The following is a 20,358-nucleotide window of genomic DNA, read 5'->3' on the forward strand; positions in this document are numbered from 1 at the left end:
CCCTGTTGTGTGACTTGGTATGGGGTCTGACTTGGTTTTCAATAGCACTGCTGGGTATGATATTTTTATTCAGACAGGAGCCTGAGCGGCTGCAATGAACTACTTAATTAAATCATGGATAATAAACTCCTTATAAATGATAGTTAAGCATTTTATAATTTTAATAGTTCTTATTTTTTCACTATAATCTATAAACATTTAAGTGGAAGCTATGAATTAGATTTCAAAAGAGAGGAGTAATTTTAGACCGTGACATCCATTTTCATAACATTCTAGTTTATTTTAAGGGACAATTAGTAGCACTTCCCAAAATGTGTCTAATTGCTAGTCTAAATCACACTCTGCAGTCCTTGGATGTTTTTACCCATATCAGCCCTAGTTCTCTCCACGGTGACCAAAACAATAAGGGGAGAGAGGCAAAAAATAAAATTCTAAATGCAAAATGCTTGTAATAAACTTCATTTTCACTCTGAAATCAGCCCAGACTTACTTAGACCAATAACTTATTTCTGGACCTCATGAATCACTTATTTTGACCCTTATTGTGGACGTGGCCAGAGTATGTCCTGCTCAGATGTAACTGGAACCTCTTCATTTCACACTCAAACAGTTGGATTATGTTGTTTGAGGGCTTAACCTGTTCTTAACTGCCCAGACTAGAAGTCAGATTTCATCCGCGCTGAAGACGTTCCCTCATCACCGGTCGAGGAGCTAGCTCGTAGACTGGTCTCGTCAGGGAGTTGTTTGCCAGCTTCCAAGGCATATGGCCGGGGAACAGATTTAAATAACGCCTCTCCCTTCTTTAGAAGTTGGGCACATGGTGCCCTTGACTAATTTTTATGAGCTTAGTTAGCTTGGTCCTATGAGGAACGAATCATTTTAGTTTCTTACTCCATGCTCACAATTAACCACCACAGAAAATCTCAAGGCTGAATCATTTTTACCCTTACCACTACCTTGCGGAGAGCTTTGAACAACTCTCTGAAGCATTAATCAGGCCTAACTTCATTTCAATCTTGCCCATATATTCCCTGAGTTGGTTCTTCATTTCTGATAAAATTCTGTGTTTATCTAGTTTAAAAAGCCCCAATTTTTATTTTCAGGATGACTGTTTGGGGAGGGATTCTTGCGCCAACCCAGACTGTTAGAAACAGCAGGCAGAGAGGACATGGACCAGCAGAAGGGACAGCTGCTACCCAACGTCAGCCCATTGTGCCATGGGGCAGAGGACAGTGTGGCTAGATCTGGATTTGCAAGAAAAGTTGGTGTCAAGACTTTTATATGACATCCCAACTTTTAAACATGGACAACTGAATTAAAATACTACCCAGGTCAAACAATACACTTCTGCGGAACACTTCTAGCTAGTCCACTGCCAGTTGGCAAAGTCTATATTATGAGAACCATTGCTCTGTAGGTTTGTAGTCTTTAGGGCTAAATCCTTTTAGAAATTTCACCTTGAATGCCTTTTATGTAACAGAGTACACATATAATACCTACTGTGTGTCAAGCACATACAGATACTGGAGATTCAGCAGTGAACGAAACAGACAAAATGATGTTTACCTTCTAGCATACATTCATAGTCACTGAATTTGCAAAGGTTGAAACAAGAAAACATGAGGAATCGAGGGATGGAAACAATCTCAAAATTTAAAGCTATATGATTTTAACAGACACTGTAGCATGTCATATAGAATTTAATAAAATTCAAACTTTAAAAGCAGACTCCTTCATGGAAAATGCAGCTATGTTTAAAGCATTTCTTCTTAACAGATATTTGCTGAGTCCCTGCTTTGTGCCGAGTGCCTTGCTAGACAGAAAGGATACAACAACAGTGAGCAAGGAAAACATAATGTGAGCCCTTTGCATTCAAGTGCAGGAAGCAGAAAATAAATCAGAAAAAAATTAAGACAATAATAAATTAAAAATAAAAATAAATAACGACAAATTATGATGTTATATAAATTCTAAAATATACACTAATCACCAAAATGAGAAACCTAGTTTAAATAGAGCAGTCAGGTAACTTCTGCCTGAGGAAGTGACCTTTAAGGTGAGGTCTAAAGAATGAAAAGAAGGAGTCACTTGAAAGAAAGGGATAGGGTAGAGAGAGGATATTTACATAGAGGAAACAGCATGTGCAAAGGTCCTGAGGCCTGGGAAGAGCTTACTATGGAATTGAAGTCTAGTGGGGCAAGAGGACAGGGGATTGAGTCTGGAGAGGCAAGCAGGGCCGTAGACCCACAGTAAACCCTTTGGGTTTACCCTACGTGCAAGAGAAATTACCACAGAGTTTTAGTCAGGGGAGTGACATGGTCTGATTCAAACTTTTAAAAGTCAGCTTGGCCATTGAGTGTGCAAAAAAGAAGTCAGGCAAGCACTGATTGTCACAGGGAGATGAATTAGAGTCATGGTTGACTGCCCAAGGATAGCAGCATTGGAGATGGAAGAAGGGCATAGATTTCAGATATATTTTGTCTAGGGGGTTGCCGTTAAGTCCCAGGCTCTCTCTGTTTGCCTACTCTTCTTTTTTTTTCTTTCTGGGAAATAAAAACACAAGGTTAAAGTCAACTAGGCCTCCTGATATGAAAAGTCGGTGCAGGAAATATACAGTCCATTCTGTCCTAGTAATAACATTTCTGTGAACTGACTTACATTGACTTTAAGTCCACAAAGATAAACATCAAGGGCATGATCCTGTCTGTGAAGTATTTGCCTTAATGCCAAAATCTTAAGTCACTAGGAGTTCTTTGGATTCTGAAAGATATGAACAGCATGATTGCTCCCTTATCAAAATACTTTGCATGTTTGTTTTATTGCTTACTTGCTAAAAAATCAAAACAAAACCAAAAAAAAAAAAAAAACCCTGACACCAGAAGAAACTTTATGGCAACTCTTAACCCAATAAAACTCATGAGGAGTTAGTCTTGGAGAGAAAATTTAAATGAGTCCAACAAACTTATGTGCTCTGAGACTTGAGATTCCTGTGGTGGTTTATTTTTTTTACTCCACGTGGTAGGAACCGGGTGATGCCAGTCTGGGCCAAGTGGGGCAGTGTCACCAACAAGCTGGGTTTGAGAATCAAGCACATTTGAGAAGGAAAATCAAAGTAAATATCTGATGTTTTTTTCAACTTGATACAGAGGTTGGAGCAAAGAGAGGAGAGCAGAGAAGAGGGCATGAACTCTCAGCCTGGAACCTGGACCATCTGTGAGGAGAAGGTTCTCTTGAATCTGCTCTCTGGCTCCCAGTCCAAATGGTGTGCTCCCGGCTTTATTCTGATCATTCATATCTTCCACAACCCTCTCCAGCATGGGTTGAGACTGGGGCAAAAGAAAACTGGAGAACATCTAATACAAAAGAAAGTGGCAGATTTGTCAGGGTTGCGTTGTTTCAAGTTCCTCAAGTTGAAACTTTCCAGGTGAAAAAAAGAATTGAGAAAAGGTTGTATCATGCATAAAGAGTTCAGTCTACCTTACTACACCTTATTTTACCTTGAAGGGAGGCCCAGGAATCTCAAAGAACACCCATTCTTTTAGCTGATTTCTAGAATCATTTTTCCTAAACCTTTTTTCCATCACATCCCACCTCAAACTGCAGACAACATCACCCTTTTTGACTACTCTGTTACACTTGTAAATGACTGAACACTTGATCCAGGGGATCGGCGTTAGTGAAGGATTAGCCTAGCAACAGATGAAACTGAGGGTTTGTAGACAACATCAGGAATTCAGGCTGTTGGATGAAGGGCTTTAAATTTCTTGGGAGACCTTTGAGGTCTGAATCAGGGGCTTCTCCCTTCAAGATGCCTTTGTGGATATGCGTGGTATCAGAATGACAATAGCAAACACATAGGCTGCCTACTAAGTGGCAGGCAGTGTCCTTGGAGGTTCACTGGCCTTATCTCATTTAGATCTCACCATGACCCCTCGAGGTCATCCGGCTAGTTAGGGGCATGGCGTCTCACTGAGATAGCCTAGTTCCGGGATTGTGCTGTTAATACCCCGCCTCCCACACTCTGAGCCCCAACTACTACCCCCACCTCCTGCTTCACTGATATGTCTTGAGTTGTGATGAGTATTCTTTTTAAACATTTTTTATTTTTTGTAAAGATTTTACTTATTTATTTTTAGACAGAAGGGAAGGGAGAGAGGAGAGAAAACATCAATGTGTGGTAGCCTCTCATGTGTCCCCCACTAGGCACCTGGCCCACAACTCAGGCATGTGCCCTGACTAGGAATTGAACCATTGACCCTTTGGTTCACAGGCTGGCCCCCAATCCACTGAGCCACACCAGCCAAGGCCATTTTTTCTTTTATTGATTCCCGAGAGAAGAGAAGGCAGGAGGGAGAAAGATAGGGAAAGAAATATCGATGTGAAAGAGAAACATCGACTGGTCCCCTCTTACATGTCTCCCGACTGGGAACAAAACCCACACCCTAGGCATGTACCCTGGTTGGGATCAAACCCATGACATTTTGGTTTGCAGGACAATGCCCAACGAACTGAGCCACACCAGCCAAGGCCATGATGAGTATTCTTGTAGAATTTTCCCCTGTCCTTTCCAGCTCACATGTTAAACATTTGGATTTGGGTCAAAAGGATAAATAGGAAAGGGATTGTGAGAATAGTATTAACCACAGAATCTAACGTATATGGGACACAACAGATGTCAGGCACTGTGCTAAGAATTCTACACTGACTATCCATTTAATTCTCACAACAAATCTAAGAGAGAAATACTATTACTGCTAATTTAGAGATGAGGAAGCTGAGACACAGAGAGGTTAAGTGACATCTCCAAATCATATAACAGGAAGAAATAGAAGTAAGATTTTGATAGAATCTATGTTACCTGCTCAGGAGCACAAGCTCTGAGCCTGTGAGCCTGTGAGCTACACAGCCTGCCAGGACCCCTACCATCTATTTTCTCTCTGGTCTTCACTCAATAAGGCATGAGGGTTGGCTGCTGCAACGGTCACCATGGTGCCCTCCCTAAATCCGTGCTACAGGTCTGGGGCATACATCCCCCTGCTGCTGGAAGTGCTCTCTGGGGATACCCTTGGTGGGAGGGAGCCACCTTGGCCAGCGCCATGCCTTTCCCCAGGGCAATCCACATATAATGACTAGATGCAGAAATATAAAAGCTCAGTCCCTCATCCTAACCTGGGTCAACTCTGAGTTCTCCATTGGGAAGGCTGAGGCCTTGGTTGCATTTTCAGTGTAGCATCTCCCTCTGCCCAGCCCGGCTTCCCACACACCTCACAGATGTTGATCTGAAGACCACTCCCCAACTAACCTCCCGCATGCAAATCTCAGCCTCAAAGTCCATTTTACCAGGAACTCATTTGCTACAGCTGCCGAGCAGCCCAGCACCCTCTCCCAACCCTTCACCCCATCGTGCCTATCCACCACGTGCAAGAGATGGGAAGGGGGACTGCATTTACTGCGCCCTCACACCATGAAAGGCGCAGTAACGGACATCTCATGTAGAGTACCCCATGAACCCTCATCTTACATGGGTTAACACTGGGAGCCCTTACATCTTACACAGATGACTCCTACAAGCCCTAGGGAATCAGTAAAATACCACTACTTCCATTTTATACATGTGGATGTCAAGGCTCAGAGATAGTGAGTTGTTCGATGTTACAAAGTTAATAAGGAGATAAACCCAATTTCTGGCTATGAATGCTTAGGCAATATGGTAGGTGGAGTAATGGTTTGCCCTAAAAGTGTCTACGTCCTCCTAATCTCTAGAACCTTTCAATATGTTATCTTACATGGCAAAAGGGACTTTGCAGATCTGATTAACTTAAGAATCTTGACATAGGAAGATATCTTGGGTTTTCCAAGAGGCCTTATAACAAGGCAGCAGGAGGTTCAAAGTCCTCAGCAGACATGAAGATATAAGCAGAGATAGGAGTGATCTAAAACCAAGAGCCAAGAAACATGGGTAGCTTCTAGAAGCTGCAAGAGGCAAGAAAACGAGCCTCCCTCCCCTGCCCAGAGCCTCCAGAAGGAAGGCTGGCCAGATTTCTGACTTCCAGAGCCATAAGATAGTAATTTGTGTTATTTTAAGCCATGGTTTGTGGTCATTTGTTACAGTGGTAATTGGAAATAATACAGGGAGGCTCTTTCGCATGTAGGCATTCAATCCTCGTGTCTATTCCCACTTACCCGTTGGAGTAACATTACAGCTCCTGGTTCTGCGGTGTAATGATGGCTCCTCCTCCAACAGCCCTCTCCCCAGTGAAGTCAGTCAGGTGCTGGCCAGTATATGGCAGGCCCTAGCCAGGGTGGAAGGGAGGAAACAGGACTTAGAGGGGAAACTCCTATTAAGGCTTTTTTTAGCGGACACCTACTGTGTTTACCTTTGGGAGCAAGTTGGTCTCCTCTGCCTTGGAGTTGCTTGTTTTGCTGCTTTTCACTGTATTCCCTTTCCTTTGTCTCTGAGATCAGGGTCAAGCTCTTTGCAAGTCTCAAGCAACTTGAAAGGAAAATCAGGGACAGATACAGCATCTTCATTCCTCTTGAAATCAAAGCTTTCATCACTGCTAAGAATTAATTGGGTATTGACTTTCATAGGTTTGCAGTGGGGGTGGGAAGAGAGCAATCCTGGCCTGTTGGAATGGAAAGTAGCATTTACTGAGTCTCCACTCAGTGTTAGTATGATCCCTGTTTTACCAAGGAGAAAATCAGGTACTTACTGAGGATTGGTTAAAAAGTGGCAGACACGGGGTGCAAACCCACACCCGTCCCATTCCAGTGCCCTTAGGCTCTTTCTTTACTTTCTGCCTTTACCATACGACTTGTATTTTTAGAGCGATAAAACGGTGGCTACTGTTTTGTTCCAATATCATCACCAAATTCATAAAATGCAATGCAAATTTGTACTTTTTAAAAAATATATTTCTACCTTCTACTCTAAATGAGTCCTCCAAGGTGCCTCTCCAGCACATCTCTGTACCCCACACAAGTTCTCACTCCCCCTGGAATCGAAACTCTTGCCAAGTGGTTTTACCTCCTGAAAGGCTCACCGGCTCCTCTGGCTCCTCAATGAAACTCCAAACCTGTATAGACGTCCTGTCTCTTTTCAAATTCCTAAAACATTGATATTTGCTATCCACTTGTTCCTGAAGCTGCAGTGAGTGTTCTCCAGAGTCCTATTACAAAATGTAGACATGTTAAAGTATAGAATTACAGAGCTGGCAGGGCCATTGGAGAAAGCCTATTTTACCAAGGAAGAAACGGAGACCCAATATCACACGATTACTTTAGTGGCCAAGTCGAAACCTTGAGTCAGTAACAGGAGTCTGTACACCTCTCCACCCTTTTAGTCATTGACTGGGCCACTTATTAAGAGCACAACTCTGGAGCCAGACTGCCCAAGGTTCAAAGCCAGCCTCAGCCTCTTGCTGTGTGACCATGGACAAGTTTCTTAACATCTCTGTGCTATACTCATTAACTGGAAATAATATCAGTACCAACTTCATAGGGTTTGTGTGAGAGTTCAATGGTTTAATATGTATAATTGTACAGAATAATTGCTCAACAATGTTATTTATTCATTATTATGTCCTCCAATGGACTGAAGGTTTTAATGGAACAGGATTACCAAAATTTTCTGCTGTGGTTTGAGAGACTTCCAGACACAGATGGGAATTACAGCAGAGTGGATAAGAGCAACCAAGAAAATGAACTGTCGGGGTCCAAGCCCTTGTTCCAGCTCTTTCTGGCTGCAAGACTGGGAAATTATTTAACTTCTTTGTGACTCATGTACTCATCTCTAAAATGGGGAAAATGAAAGTATTGACCCATAAGTATTGTTGGGAAAATTATGCAACATAATCTGAGCTCAGCACCTGGTACATAAAGGCTTAATATTTGTTAGCTCTTATTACTATGTAACAAGATATTATTATATATCAATACATGTATGGGATGGGCAAAGGGAGGTTTACAATCATGAGTACATGAAACAGAGAGTTTATTCTTGTATATTATTTATTAATTATTATATTATTTCCCATAGGAACAACTGGAAACCTACTTTCGCCCACCCCTGAATATTATAGAAATAATTTATACTTTCCTCTGTTGTTTCTATTCCAGTCATTTAATAATCCTGCAGAAGAATTACTTAGTATAAATAAAGCTTTGCACGTACAAAATGATTTGTAATCATTCTATTACTTAACTAATTAATGTGTATTGCTCAAAATAGCTTTGGGAAGTTATCTGAGGTTCTCTGTATTTATGATTAAGTCTTAGAAACTCAAGGTCAGACAGGAAGTTGATGGTAGAATTAAGAAAGGAATTTTCAGTCATCTCTGTTACTTAACCTCCTGAAACTGACTCTTTTCTATTTCTGATCATTTATGTCCCTCAGAAACAGAGTGCTCGTTTAGCCACCTACTTCAAGGGAGCCAACCCAAAAGGTTCCCAAACCTGCTTACATCTTTGCTAAGGAGCTCAAGTGGAAATGTGGCTCAAGTGGGAATGAGGGTACCAGGTGGGTGGGCTGCTCAGATCTGGTCTTATGAGTAAGGCAGGGAATAGAGAGGTTAGGTTAATGAACTAATGAACATAGGATTCTGAAAATAGCTTAGAGAGTAAAAAAAAAAAAAGGTACCTTCTAGGGACAAGGTCGAGGGGAGAAAATGGTTTTTTAGGAAAGGCTATGCCTATCTAGAGAAATGCAGTCTCGGTAGAAAATTACAACTCATGTGTCCTGAGACGTTCCTGTGTTCTCGGCCCAAACCTTCCCGAGGACAGAATCACCTGGCAGGAGAACCAGTCACAGGCAGCTGTTAGAGTCTTAAACCAATCTCCAGAGCAAAACGAAGGGAGCTCTAGTCTTACCCAGGAGCTGCACCAGCAGCCAGCCCCACACTCATCCCACCTGTGTCCAGGGTGACCCCAGGGAGCTCTCCCGGCAGTCTGGCCTCCGGCAGTAACGCCACCTCATTACAGCTGAATGGGTCACTTCACAGGCAAATGCACCTGATAGGAATCTGCCACAATCGGTTTTACATCCTTTGGTTCCTGCTCACCTTTCCAGACAGATGAGCCCATTTCCACTGCTAATACCCCACATGCAAATGGGTGGTCAGAGTTTCCTGTTACAGAACAGCTCAGAAACAGCCCGCAAAAACAAAACCAAACTAAAAACAAAAAAGGTGGCTGAAAATTAAAGTGTATGTGACAGAGTGTGTATGTATGCGTGTCTGTGAAAACTGAATACAAGAGGAGCGGTTGCTGCTTCAAAGTCTCTGCTTAGGATAAAGAAAATTAGGCTCAGTATTTTTTTTTTAAAGAATGAATTTTTGCCCCTTGTTTGTTGAAGTAAAACATACCTGTACTTTTGCAAGTCCTCTACTTTAAAAATGTCCTAACAAAAAACGGTGACTAATTGTTGCAAAACAATAATATTGATCGGTAACTGTCCTGCTTTTTTGACCTCTGACCTAAAAAGAAGGCGTAAGAGGCTTTGTTATAAAACAGGTTTGTTTACATAACACAGCAGAGTTTCAGGAAACTCCTTCCAAGGACACCTGTTCCTTCCAACTAAAGCCAGGAGTTCAGAAGAATGCAGAGTGAGCCAGGTGACTTTGTAGACAGATTCCAGAGACCTGACTGCAAAACAGCCCTCCTGTATGACTTGGGGGCTTTGTCTCCAATTTGCCCTCATCTCTTTCCCCACATTTAAAAATTGCTCCCTACCAGCTGACTCGGATTTTTATCGTGCTACCACACATTGCTTCCAGGAATGGGGGTTCCTCTCGGTGTGATGACACGAAGACGTGCCCATTGTCTGTAACATCAATCCACCAGCCCGAACAGCTGCCCTGCAGGAGGATGGCTGGCCAGTGCCTGACCCTGAAAGTCAGCAACCAGGCGTCTTTCTCAGGCAGAAAACAGAGGGGAAGGTACTGTGTTCCCACATTATCCACAGTTACACTTTCCATGGTTTCTGTTAACCAAGGTCAAAAGCCACCAGAAAATACTAAATGAAAAATTCTAAAAATAATTCATAAGTTTTAAATTGGACACCCACATACAGGTGAAGTATGGTGTAATCTCACACCATTCTCCCCTGCCCTGCCCTGCCCTGCCCTGCCCAGGACATGACTCATCCCTTCGTCCAACATCCCACACTGACGTGTTCCCCACTCCCTCGTCACTTAGCGGTCTTGCTTATCAGACCTACTGCTGTGGTGTCCCAGTGCCTGTATTCAGGTAACCTTCTTCTACGTAATAACGACCCCAAAGTGCAGGAGTAGTGAAGCTGGCAATTCAGATATGCCAAAGAGAAGCCGTAAATTGAAAAGGTACGTATGTATAGAAAAAAACAAAACAAAACATAGTATATACAGGGCTTGGTCCTATCAGCAGTTTCAGGTCCACTGGGGGTCTTGGAACATACCCCTAGTAGATAATGGGGAACAATTATATTTTAAATGTCAAGAGCCTCTTTTCAATACCCAACTATCCCCATTTTTAATTTAAGAGGCATCAGCAAAGATCATCCTAGCATATCTCAGTAGTTGCCAAGGGGTGAAGGGTGATTAGACAGATGCTGGTACCCAGCTGTTGCCCAACTCCACTGAAGTCAGAACAAGAAAGAACATTTTAGGTCAGTAAGAGGGAGGGCAGGTGGTTTAGATATAAGAAAAGAAAGTATTTAGTAACTAGAAACTTTCACAGAAAAGTTACTCAATACATATCAGATCAATTGCTTGAATGAATAAATGACTGAATAGATGAATAAGGTAGTAGAATCTTCTGTTTTAGGCGTATTGGGTTCACTCCCAAACAAATCTGAGAGATGAGCAACATGTTACCTTGATGAGTAGCCATACCCATCAGTTCTTTAAATACAATCCCAAAGATATTTTACTGAGGGTCTCCTCTGTGCCAGACACTGAGAATTCCTCCGAGGAACTTCAGTTTAGGGCACAGGTGGCAAACACAAGGCCCGAGGGCTCAATCCAGCCCTCCACCTTGTTTTATCTGGCATGGCACCTTGTTTCTACCTGGCAGCAGTGCCGAGCTCCTTGCCCCTAATTAAGGAGTAGTTACATTTATACAGTCCTAACATTACATGTGGCCCTTTGAAGGCAACCGCAAGGCTGATGTGGCCCCTGGTGAAAATGGGTTTGACACCCCTGGTCCAGTGGAAGAGAATGAGACCTAAACACAGATTCCTGTCAACTAGGGAGACACTTATGGTCTCCCTCGTTGCATAAGCTACATAAGATTTTTAAAGCAGAATATAAAATTCTGCTTCCAGATTCAACCCATAGATTGAATTCACGCATTTATTGGGATTTTAAATCAATTCATTCAGTCATCAAATAATTTTTTAATGCTTGCTGTATTCCAGACACATTCTAGACAGCGGAGGTACACTGGTACACACAACAGACAATCCCTGCCTTCTAGGAGAAGACAACAAACAATAAACAAACAAATACACAATGCGTCAGGTGGCAGTAATACTGTGAGGAGAAATAACGCAAGACAAGGTGTACAGAGAGAGTCAGAGTGGGATGTTGATTTACACTAAGGGCTGATCAGGAACAGCCAACCCTATAAGGTGACATTCGAGCAGGTAAGACGTTAAAGAAGGAAGCAAGCCATACTGCTACATGCGAGCAAAACATTCTGGGTAAGGAAACAGCAATTGCAAAGGCCCTGCGGTTGGAATAAACTTAGAGGGTTCCATGTATGACAAGGAAGCCCATGCTGGTGGAACAGAGTGAGTAGGGGGAGAGTGGAAGAAGAGGTCGAAGACACAGCAGGACCAGATCTACAGCACCTTTTACCCCAGTAAGACAGGAAATCACTGGAGAGATTTGAGCAGAGGACAGATGTGATATGACTTGTATTTTTTAAAAAAGATCCCCACTGCTGTGTGGAAAATTAACTAGAGGGGGCAAGGACAGCAGCTGGGACACCAGGCAGGAGGTTATTGCAATAGGTGGTGAGAAGTGGTTGGATGGTAGAGTTGACTGAATTTTCTGTGGATTAGATATAGAGTACGAAAGAGAAAAAAAGAGACAGGCATGATTCCAAGTTTGGAGGCCTCGCCAAGTAGAAGAATGGAGGTGCTATTTCCTGAGATGAGGAAGGTTGTGGCTCCAGAGGAAGCGAAGCAGGGGTTCTGTTTTGGACAAGTTCAGTATATGAAGCCCGTTGGACAACCAAGGGGAAGTGTCCAATGAGCATGGGGCACATGGGTCTGAAATTCAAGTGCAGAGGAGGATGGCAATATGCATTTGCTTAAATCATATTTAGCGGTCAGATTTTGTGACCATGTATAATACTGTTCAGTGCTGAGCCAAGAATTATATCCGCATTACTTTTGCTTTGCTGACCCAGGAGAATCAACTGTCTTCTTGATCTCCACATGCTGGAGTGCCGCAGGGCCCAGACCTGGACAACTTCTTTTCTCTTTACACTCACTCCATAGCCATCTCAATGGCTTTAAATATTATGAAACATCCCAGTTAAAAAATGGACAATGGACCTGAACAGACACTTTTCCAAAGAGGACATACAGGTGGCCAGTAGACATATGAAAAGATACTCAATATCACTAATCATCAGAGAAATGCAAATTAAGACCACAATGAGATACCTTCTCACACCTGTCAGACTGGCTGTCATCAATGAATCAACAAACAAGTGCTGGTGAGCATGTGGAGAAAGGGGAGCCCTTTGGCACTGTAGTGGGAATGCAGACAGGTACAGCCACTGTGGAAACCAGTATGGTGATACCTCAAAAAACTAAAAATGGATCTGCCTTTTGACCCAGTGATCCCATTCCTGGGAATATATCTGAAGGAATCCAAAACACTAATTTGAAAGAACATAAACACCCCTATGTTTATTGCAGCATTATTTACAATCGCCAAGATATGGAAGCAGCCTAAGTGTCCATCAGTAAATGAGTGCATAAGACAACTATGGGACATTTACACAAAGGAATACTACTCAGACACAAAAAAGAAGAAAATTTTACCCTTTGTGACAGGGTGGATGGGCCTGGAGAGCATTATGCTAAGTGAAATAACCCAGTCAGAGAAAGACAAATACCGTATGATTTCACCCACATGTGGAATCTAATGAACGAACTGAACAAACAAGTGAAATAGAGACAGACTCATAGATAGAGAGCAGGATGACAGCTAAGGGGGGGCACAGGTTAGGAGGTAGAGGGATTGAGCAAAAGGGGAAAGGACTCATGGCCATGGACAACAGTGCAGTGATTGTAGGGGGAAGATGGGTATAATGGGACTAAATGGTAATAGGAAAAGAAACAAACATTTTTTTTTGAAAAAAGAAGGAAGGAGGAAGAAGGAGTAGGTATGTGTAGAAGTGTCAAAGTGACTGATGATTATCTTTCAAAGTAGGAATATAATAAGTATCTAAAAACACTATATAAATAGCAGTATAACGATGATATATGGAAACAGGGAGGTACATAGCAGGAGCAATAAATAAAAAAGTAGAAAGTGGATTCCTTTGTGGGGTAGAGGAGTGGAGAAGAAAATAATGGAGCAAGGGGTTATTCTTTTCATTTAAACTCTGTACTTCAGGGATGGATAAACAAAATCTGGCATAGCGGTACAATGGAATATTATTCAGCCTAAAAAATGAAGCATTAATACCGGCTACAAGAAGAATGAGGCTTGATGTTGAATAACTACATTTTATACCTGAAACTCATATAATATTGTTTTCCAACTGTACTTTAATTAAATTTTTTTAAAAGAATGAGCCTTGAAAACATTATGCTAAGTGAAAGAAGCCAGTCATAAAGGAACACATATTATATGACTCCATTTACATAAAATGTCCAGAATAGGCAAATCCATGGGCAGGAAATAGATTACTGGTTGCCAGAGGATGGGAGGAGGAGGAAATTCGGGAATGACGGCCAACAGGTACAGAGTTCTTTTCAGGATGATGAAAATATTCTGGAATTAGATAGTAGTCATGACTGCACGAGCCACGAATATATTTGTGAATATACTAAAAACTACTGAGTTGGATACTTTGAAAAAGGTGAATTTTATGGTATATGAGTTATATCTCCATTTTAAAAAGCATACACTATTTGCGATGTTAAATTATACTAAAGTATTAACCTCAATAAAAATTAAAATGAATTAAAAATAGTATTAAACACAAAACCCTGAACTACCTTTGAAATAGATAAGGTTCCCCACCTAACTTACACCTGACTCTAAGAGTCCCATCATTATCATCATTATTTGCCTTTTCAAAACATACTTTCTTTTTCAATTACAGTTTACTTTCAGTATTATTTTGTATTGGTTTCAGGTGAACAGCATAGTGGTTAGACAATCATACACTTTACATTGTGTCCCCCCGATATTTGCAGTACCCACCTGGCGTCATACATAGTTATCACGATATTACTGCCTGTATTCCCTATGCTGTACTTCACACCCCCATGACTACAATTGGTATGTGGTAACTACCAATTTGTACTTCTTAACCCCTTGGCTAACACAAACCTGAGCCACGGCTGGGCTCAGGCAGTGGCAGTGAAGGCACGAAAGCAGGGGGATGAAGATAGAAGCATCCATACCCTCTTCCTTCCAGACCTCACACAGGGCATCACACTGGGGAAGGGAGCCCACTGCATAACATGTGGGGCCCAGGGCAAAGTGAAAATGAAGGTCCTTTGTTCAAGGGAAAAGTGCTGTTAAAGGTACTAAAGTATAAAGCTTTCCCCTTTCTCTTTCTCTCTTGACTTATGGTGGTTTTTTTATTTGCAATTTAATACCTTTCTCAGAAAGGAAAAATTAAAATTTTAAATTATTAGCATAACTTTTACCGTTTTACATCGTGCAGTGCCAGTTTCAGATACAAATATAATAGCATTTAATTTGCATGTTGAATCACCAAAATCACACAATTTGTATTTCGTAGTTTGTACATGCATATGTATTTAGTTCTTATCAGAACAATGAAAATACCACACACAGCTAACTTAGTTGTTTTTATTTCACTTTTTTTATGCGCACATCCCACTAAAATTCTGTGCTTTCATCTTACTGATGAGTAAAAAGAACAGAAAATGAATTTGGGGTTGCCCTATTTTTCCCTGTCCTTCCACAGCTTCATTTTCAGCATCAGTGGTTGGCGAATGGCAGGGAAGTAAAAAAGATAAACAAGTAAGGAAAGATGTGATAAGGGTACCTGGTGCTTCATGTTTCCGAGAGTGCCTTTACCATCTGTGTTCCGAGGAAGTCCTGTCTCATGGCAAATGTGGCCTCTCGGGGCCGACAGCAGCCCTGCTTATTTAGTTGGGAAGGTCAGACACTCTGTGTGCTACTTGGAGTTTCCTTGAACTCCCACACATCGCCTGTTCACCAGACTCTGTCCTCATGGGAACAAAGTGGCAAGAACCAGAGAGCACACCCATACTGTGGGTGTCTTCTCTGCTCACACGCATGTACCATCATTCCATTGGTCTTCACTTATAAAACACAAGTTCACAGCTAAAATTATTTAGGATTTCAAGACCATGACAGCAGAACATTAAGCCAAGACTGGCACCCACCTGAGCCAGGGGCCTATGCAACTGCACCGGCTGCATACCCAGAAGCTGGCCCTGCTGGTGGAGGAATCCCATGACCATCCACAACCCCGCCTTCAGGCTGAGGGAAAATGTCCTGTCTTGCTTTCTGGCTCCCGCAGTGCACGTGCACACCAGGAGGCAAGAGAAATGGATTCCGAGCGCCGACTGCATGTCCGTGCAACAGGCCCTCATCTCCTCTCTCCTAGGCTTCTTTCCCTTGTCTTTCACTACTTCCTTTACAAAGGACACGTTCATTAGTCAAACCAGTTTTCATGGCCTCTTGATAAATTGTGTTCATTTCTGCCTTCCTACTATTTTCCTCTTTGATAAGTTTTAACCACTACCACCCGTGCCTGACCCCCCTCCCCAGTTAAAAACAAAATGAAACATGTCTTCGCGTCTGAAATCAAGTTCCATCCTCTTTGCAAAACCTCCTTTGCAGGCCACCTCACGCTGAGGCGGATGCCCTCTGAGCCCCTCTCTGACCAAGGTTCCAGGCACTAGGCCATTTAGACCCGGTTTTGTTGCTTCCTGCTTTTCTGTATTGGCTTTGTCTCTCCAGCTTGACTATGAGCTTTGACTCTGAGAATTGTCTTCCGTGTTTCTGGTGTCCTTCACAGCCCCTAGGACTGCGGTGCCCTTGGTGTTCTCTGAATGAATGAGAATAAGTGAATGAATGAGTGTGTAAGTGAGTCAACGAAACTACAGGATGCAAGTCAGAAAATCCTAGTTGACGTTATAGCTTTTCTGTACCTCATATTTGACAAGCTGTGAATGTACCTCTTCTGGCCTCAGTTTTTCCAGTTATTAAACTGAGACATTTGGGTATCACCTCACTTTCTCCAGGACAAATTGCATTATTAGCACAATTGTTAAAATCTTTTGGGGAAAAAAAACTATACTCGTATGATAATTTTACCACACCCTTTTCTCCTGATCTCCACTAGGATGATTGAGGACATGAAAAGAATGTTTAAACTATATATTTGTATTCATATTAAGTAAGAGCTATACCAGTAATGCAAAAAAAGGAAAAAACCACTGATACTACTAGTGCAAAGAAATTTATCCTGAATTTGGTATGTCTTGGAAAATAAAAATATATCCGAGTTCATATTTCCAGTTTCACTGATGTTTTTCTGTGCATAATCCAGTTTTCCAAGTGTATGCTGTACACTGTGCCTTAATTTAAGAACTGACTCAAACACAAAATGAGAACAAATTTACACAGACTACCAGTAGCTTGGAAATTGAAAAAACATACTAAGTTTGTAGATAAATTGGCCTTTCTGTGAACTTTCAAGGAAAGATAGATGGCCCACTAAAATGGCCCTACTCAAGTGTGACGTTCTGACGGCATGCTGGAGTTAGCTTTCCTTCCCCCTCACCTCCAGCCCCCAACAGAGCACTGTCAGCCTGTGTAAACATTGCCAATTCATCCCTGAAATGAATCTTTCTGGAAGGGTCCGAATATGAAAGTATGTAGGAAATGACATTCTTTGGGGGAGCATATCCTAGTGGTGTTGGTATGTGCATTTTTAATTTATAATTAAGGGACACTGTGGCTCTAAGAAGCTAACTAACTCGTCCTCGGCCATAGAGAGAGGAAGTGAAAGAGTCTGAACCCAACCCTTCTGTCTGTTACATCGACAGGCCTTCCCACATCCAGCACTCACCTTCCATTCGCAAACTGGAGGGGAAGGAGAGGGGCCTATTGGAACCTGTAAGGATTTGCAGAAAAACTCTAAGTTTACTATCAGCATTTAACAGTTTTGATCCTAAATACAAACCAGCCTACCAGAAACATTAGGAAATGGACAAGGCAAAAATCGTCATTTCTTTCTATTTTATTCACACATTTACAGATGGAGCGGTTGATGTCTTACATCCCCAGGCTTCACAAACTTACAGGAAGATGATGGTCAAAGGATCTGCTCACCAGAATGCCTTCCTTCTCTTTCCTTGTTCCACAGCTGACTTCCTTTCCCATCCTCTCAGGTGGCCACATGACTGAGTTCTAGGCAACACGAGTGGAGCAGAAGTGATGTGTGCTTCTTCCAGTCCAGTTCACGAGCTTCCATGTGTCCTCCTCCAGATCGCTGATGCAGACAGGGAACCCTGAGCAGCCTTGGAGCCTGTATGCTGAAGGTAGCGCGACTGCCACCAGCCTCGGTTCCCGAATAACTGAAGTCACTCCCTCTCTCCCTCTCTCCCTCCGCTCCCCTCCCCTCCCCTCTCTCTAAAAAATAAATAAATAAAAATCTTCAAAAAAATCTAAAAAAATAAAATGAAAGACACGAGTTTTTCACTACAGTCAGAGTGGACTCTGGGGACACAAATCGCCTGTGATTAAGTTGTGGCTGACCAGGTTTGTGCTTTTCAGTCTGGCCTCCTGAAAGCATCGTTCAATTTCCTGCAATCCGGAAATAGGTGAACTAGCTCTTTCAAAACTCAGTATTTTGATTCATCCTCACCTTTTTCTGCCTTCATTTCCCACTTCTGGCATAAATTAGAAGCAATTTCTTTTAAGCTTCATGTATTCCCAAGGAAGGGGTTTCTTTTCCCCTGAGTGGCTCATGTGCATCAGACTCCATCTCAGACGGGCACATATCCTGGGGCAACACAGGTCCCCGGTCCCTGGTCATACAATTTTCCTGAGGAAGCCAAGCCTTCCCATTATTCCACATATTCTTAGTCCCCCTCCCTTTGAAGTCTTTTGAGTTTGATGACTTGTCTTCCTTTAACAGATTGTCTGAGGGTCCCCATGTTCCTTTCCCGGCCTAGGCCCTTATGCCCCACCATGGTTGAAACGTCCCTCATTACTCTGGCGTGCACTCAGACCCACTGGAGGCCCAAATCTGGCCCACCGAGGAGTGTTGTTTGTAATGCACAATATTCTACATTTGCTTTAGTCATTAGTATTTTAGATATACAAGTTTCACGTGAAATGATGGACCTTGCAGTGCTGAATCCCTGTGCATTAAAATCAACCATTGGCTGAAGCCAGGCACCTGCTCCCTACACAGTCCAGATCTCTCCCTGTGTTTTCCCAGCACCGAGGAGCAGCGTCTCACATGATTATGCCATTGTCCTTTGTGGGCCTTTGAATCTGCAACCCCTGTTCCAGCCCCTATGAGGTTAGAGATTTGCAAGCCATGTGCAGCCCCAGCCAAAAAGGAGCTCATGTCCAGGTCTTCTGCTCTTGATGCTAACACCGCCCTCCCTGGCCCCTTCCTGGGCTCTCTGCAGGCCCACTCATCCTCACCTCTGCAAGTCCCCATCCACCCTCATTGTCTGCAGTCCCCACCAGAGCCATGCAGTGTGCGGTGGTCCTGACCACCTCTGAGGCCCAGAGATGTAGCCCCTCCTTAAGTTGCCCTCACCATTAATCAGACCAAGGAGTTTTGAAGACACATCACCTCTAGAAACACTTGTGAAGGGAAATAAGTGTCCAGAATAAGATTTCAGTTTTATATTTATTCAACTCTATGAATGCAGGAGCAACTGGCATCAATGAGAACCAAGGCTTGGAGGGCTCTAGCAGCAAAGCCTGTGCCCTGCCAAAGCCCAGGAAGGCCCTCCCATAACAAACGCTACACCTGCCCTTTAGTAAACTGTTTGCCACGTTGTGAGGTTAGGAAGTGTGGAGGGAGTGGATAGAAAGAAATGGAGAATTCTAGAATGTTAGAAGGGACTTCAAACTTCATTTAATCCAACACCCCCAATTTACTTATGAAAAAGTTTACCAGACCCTATAAGGGGTGTTTTTCCTCCGAGTGAACAATGGAGTTGTACCCTTGTGAGTGTAACAAGCAGCCGGGGGAATGAGAGCTTTAGGTGCTTGCAGCACCCTAGCTGGCCCTGTGCTCGTACTCGGGAGGTACTACTGGGTGCTTTTGTGCATAATGTTTTGTCCTAGGTGGGGGGTGGCTGTGAAGGTGGGGTGTGAAGGGTGAGTCAATGATTGTGCAGGGATTTAAGGTTTGTAAAAGAGTTTTAGTGGAAAGGCTTTATTTCTCAAGCATAGGCTTCATTTCCTATTTATAAGAGCAATAAAGGGACTGTCTGAATGAAATGCATTCATTCAGTTAGGCATCCATATAAGGAGCCTCCTTTGCCTTGAGAGAAACCTCTCATCATGAAGGCTCACACACCTGATGCCACCATCCAGAGGGAAAAAAAAAACTAGGAGAGGCCTTCTTGGTTTTCGCTGCATGGAGAGTGTGTGTTTCAGGTTCCTGGGTTGTATGCAAATAGGATTCACGAGCCTGCCGTAAGTGATATTTTTCCTGTTGTGCTTCCTGCTGGAAGTTTTGGAGTTTTGATCTGATTACACTGGATATTTGAACCCTCTATTTGAAAACTTCCATTGTGTGGTCTCAGAAATTGCTGGTAGGCACAACAGCCACTGGAAGAGCCATTTGCATGTTCTTCCCAGGCTTTGAAGAGGGCCTGGGGGGACAGCGTCTCTCCAGGTGGGGAACACAGAGGGCTCCGCAGGCGGTGCCGTCACCCTCTCAGCCCCTGCTTTGGACTCAAGTTAGCCAGCCCACTGGTTTTAGTAGCACATCTCTCAGAAGAGTCACTGGAGTAGGTTTTGGAATGTCATTCCTTCTTGGAATGTCCTTTTGTCCCTCTTAAAGACTCATCCTCAGTCTCTGCCACCACCTTTCCCTCTCCTGGCAATCCTTGTCTGACTCCAGCTCCCCACACCCTCCAGGCAGAGCTGGGTG

The sequence above is a fragment of the Desmodus rotundus genome, chromosome 4, assembly GCF_022682495.2.
Source record: "Desmodus rotundus isolate HL8 chromosome 4, HLdesRot8A.1, whole genome shotgun sequence".
NCBI lineage: Eukaryota > Metazoa > Chordata > Mammalia > Chiroptera > Phyllostomidae > Desmodus > Desmodus rotundus.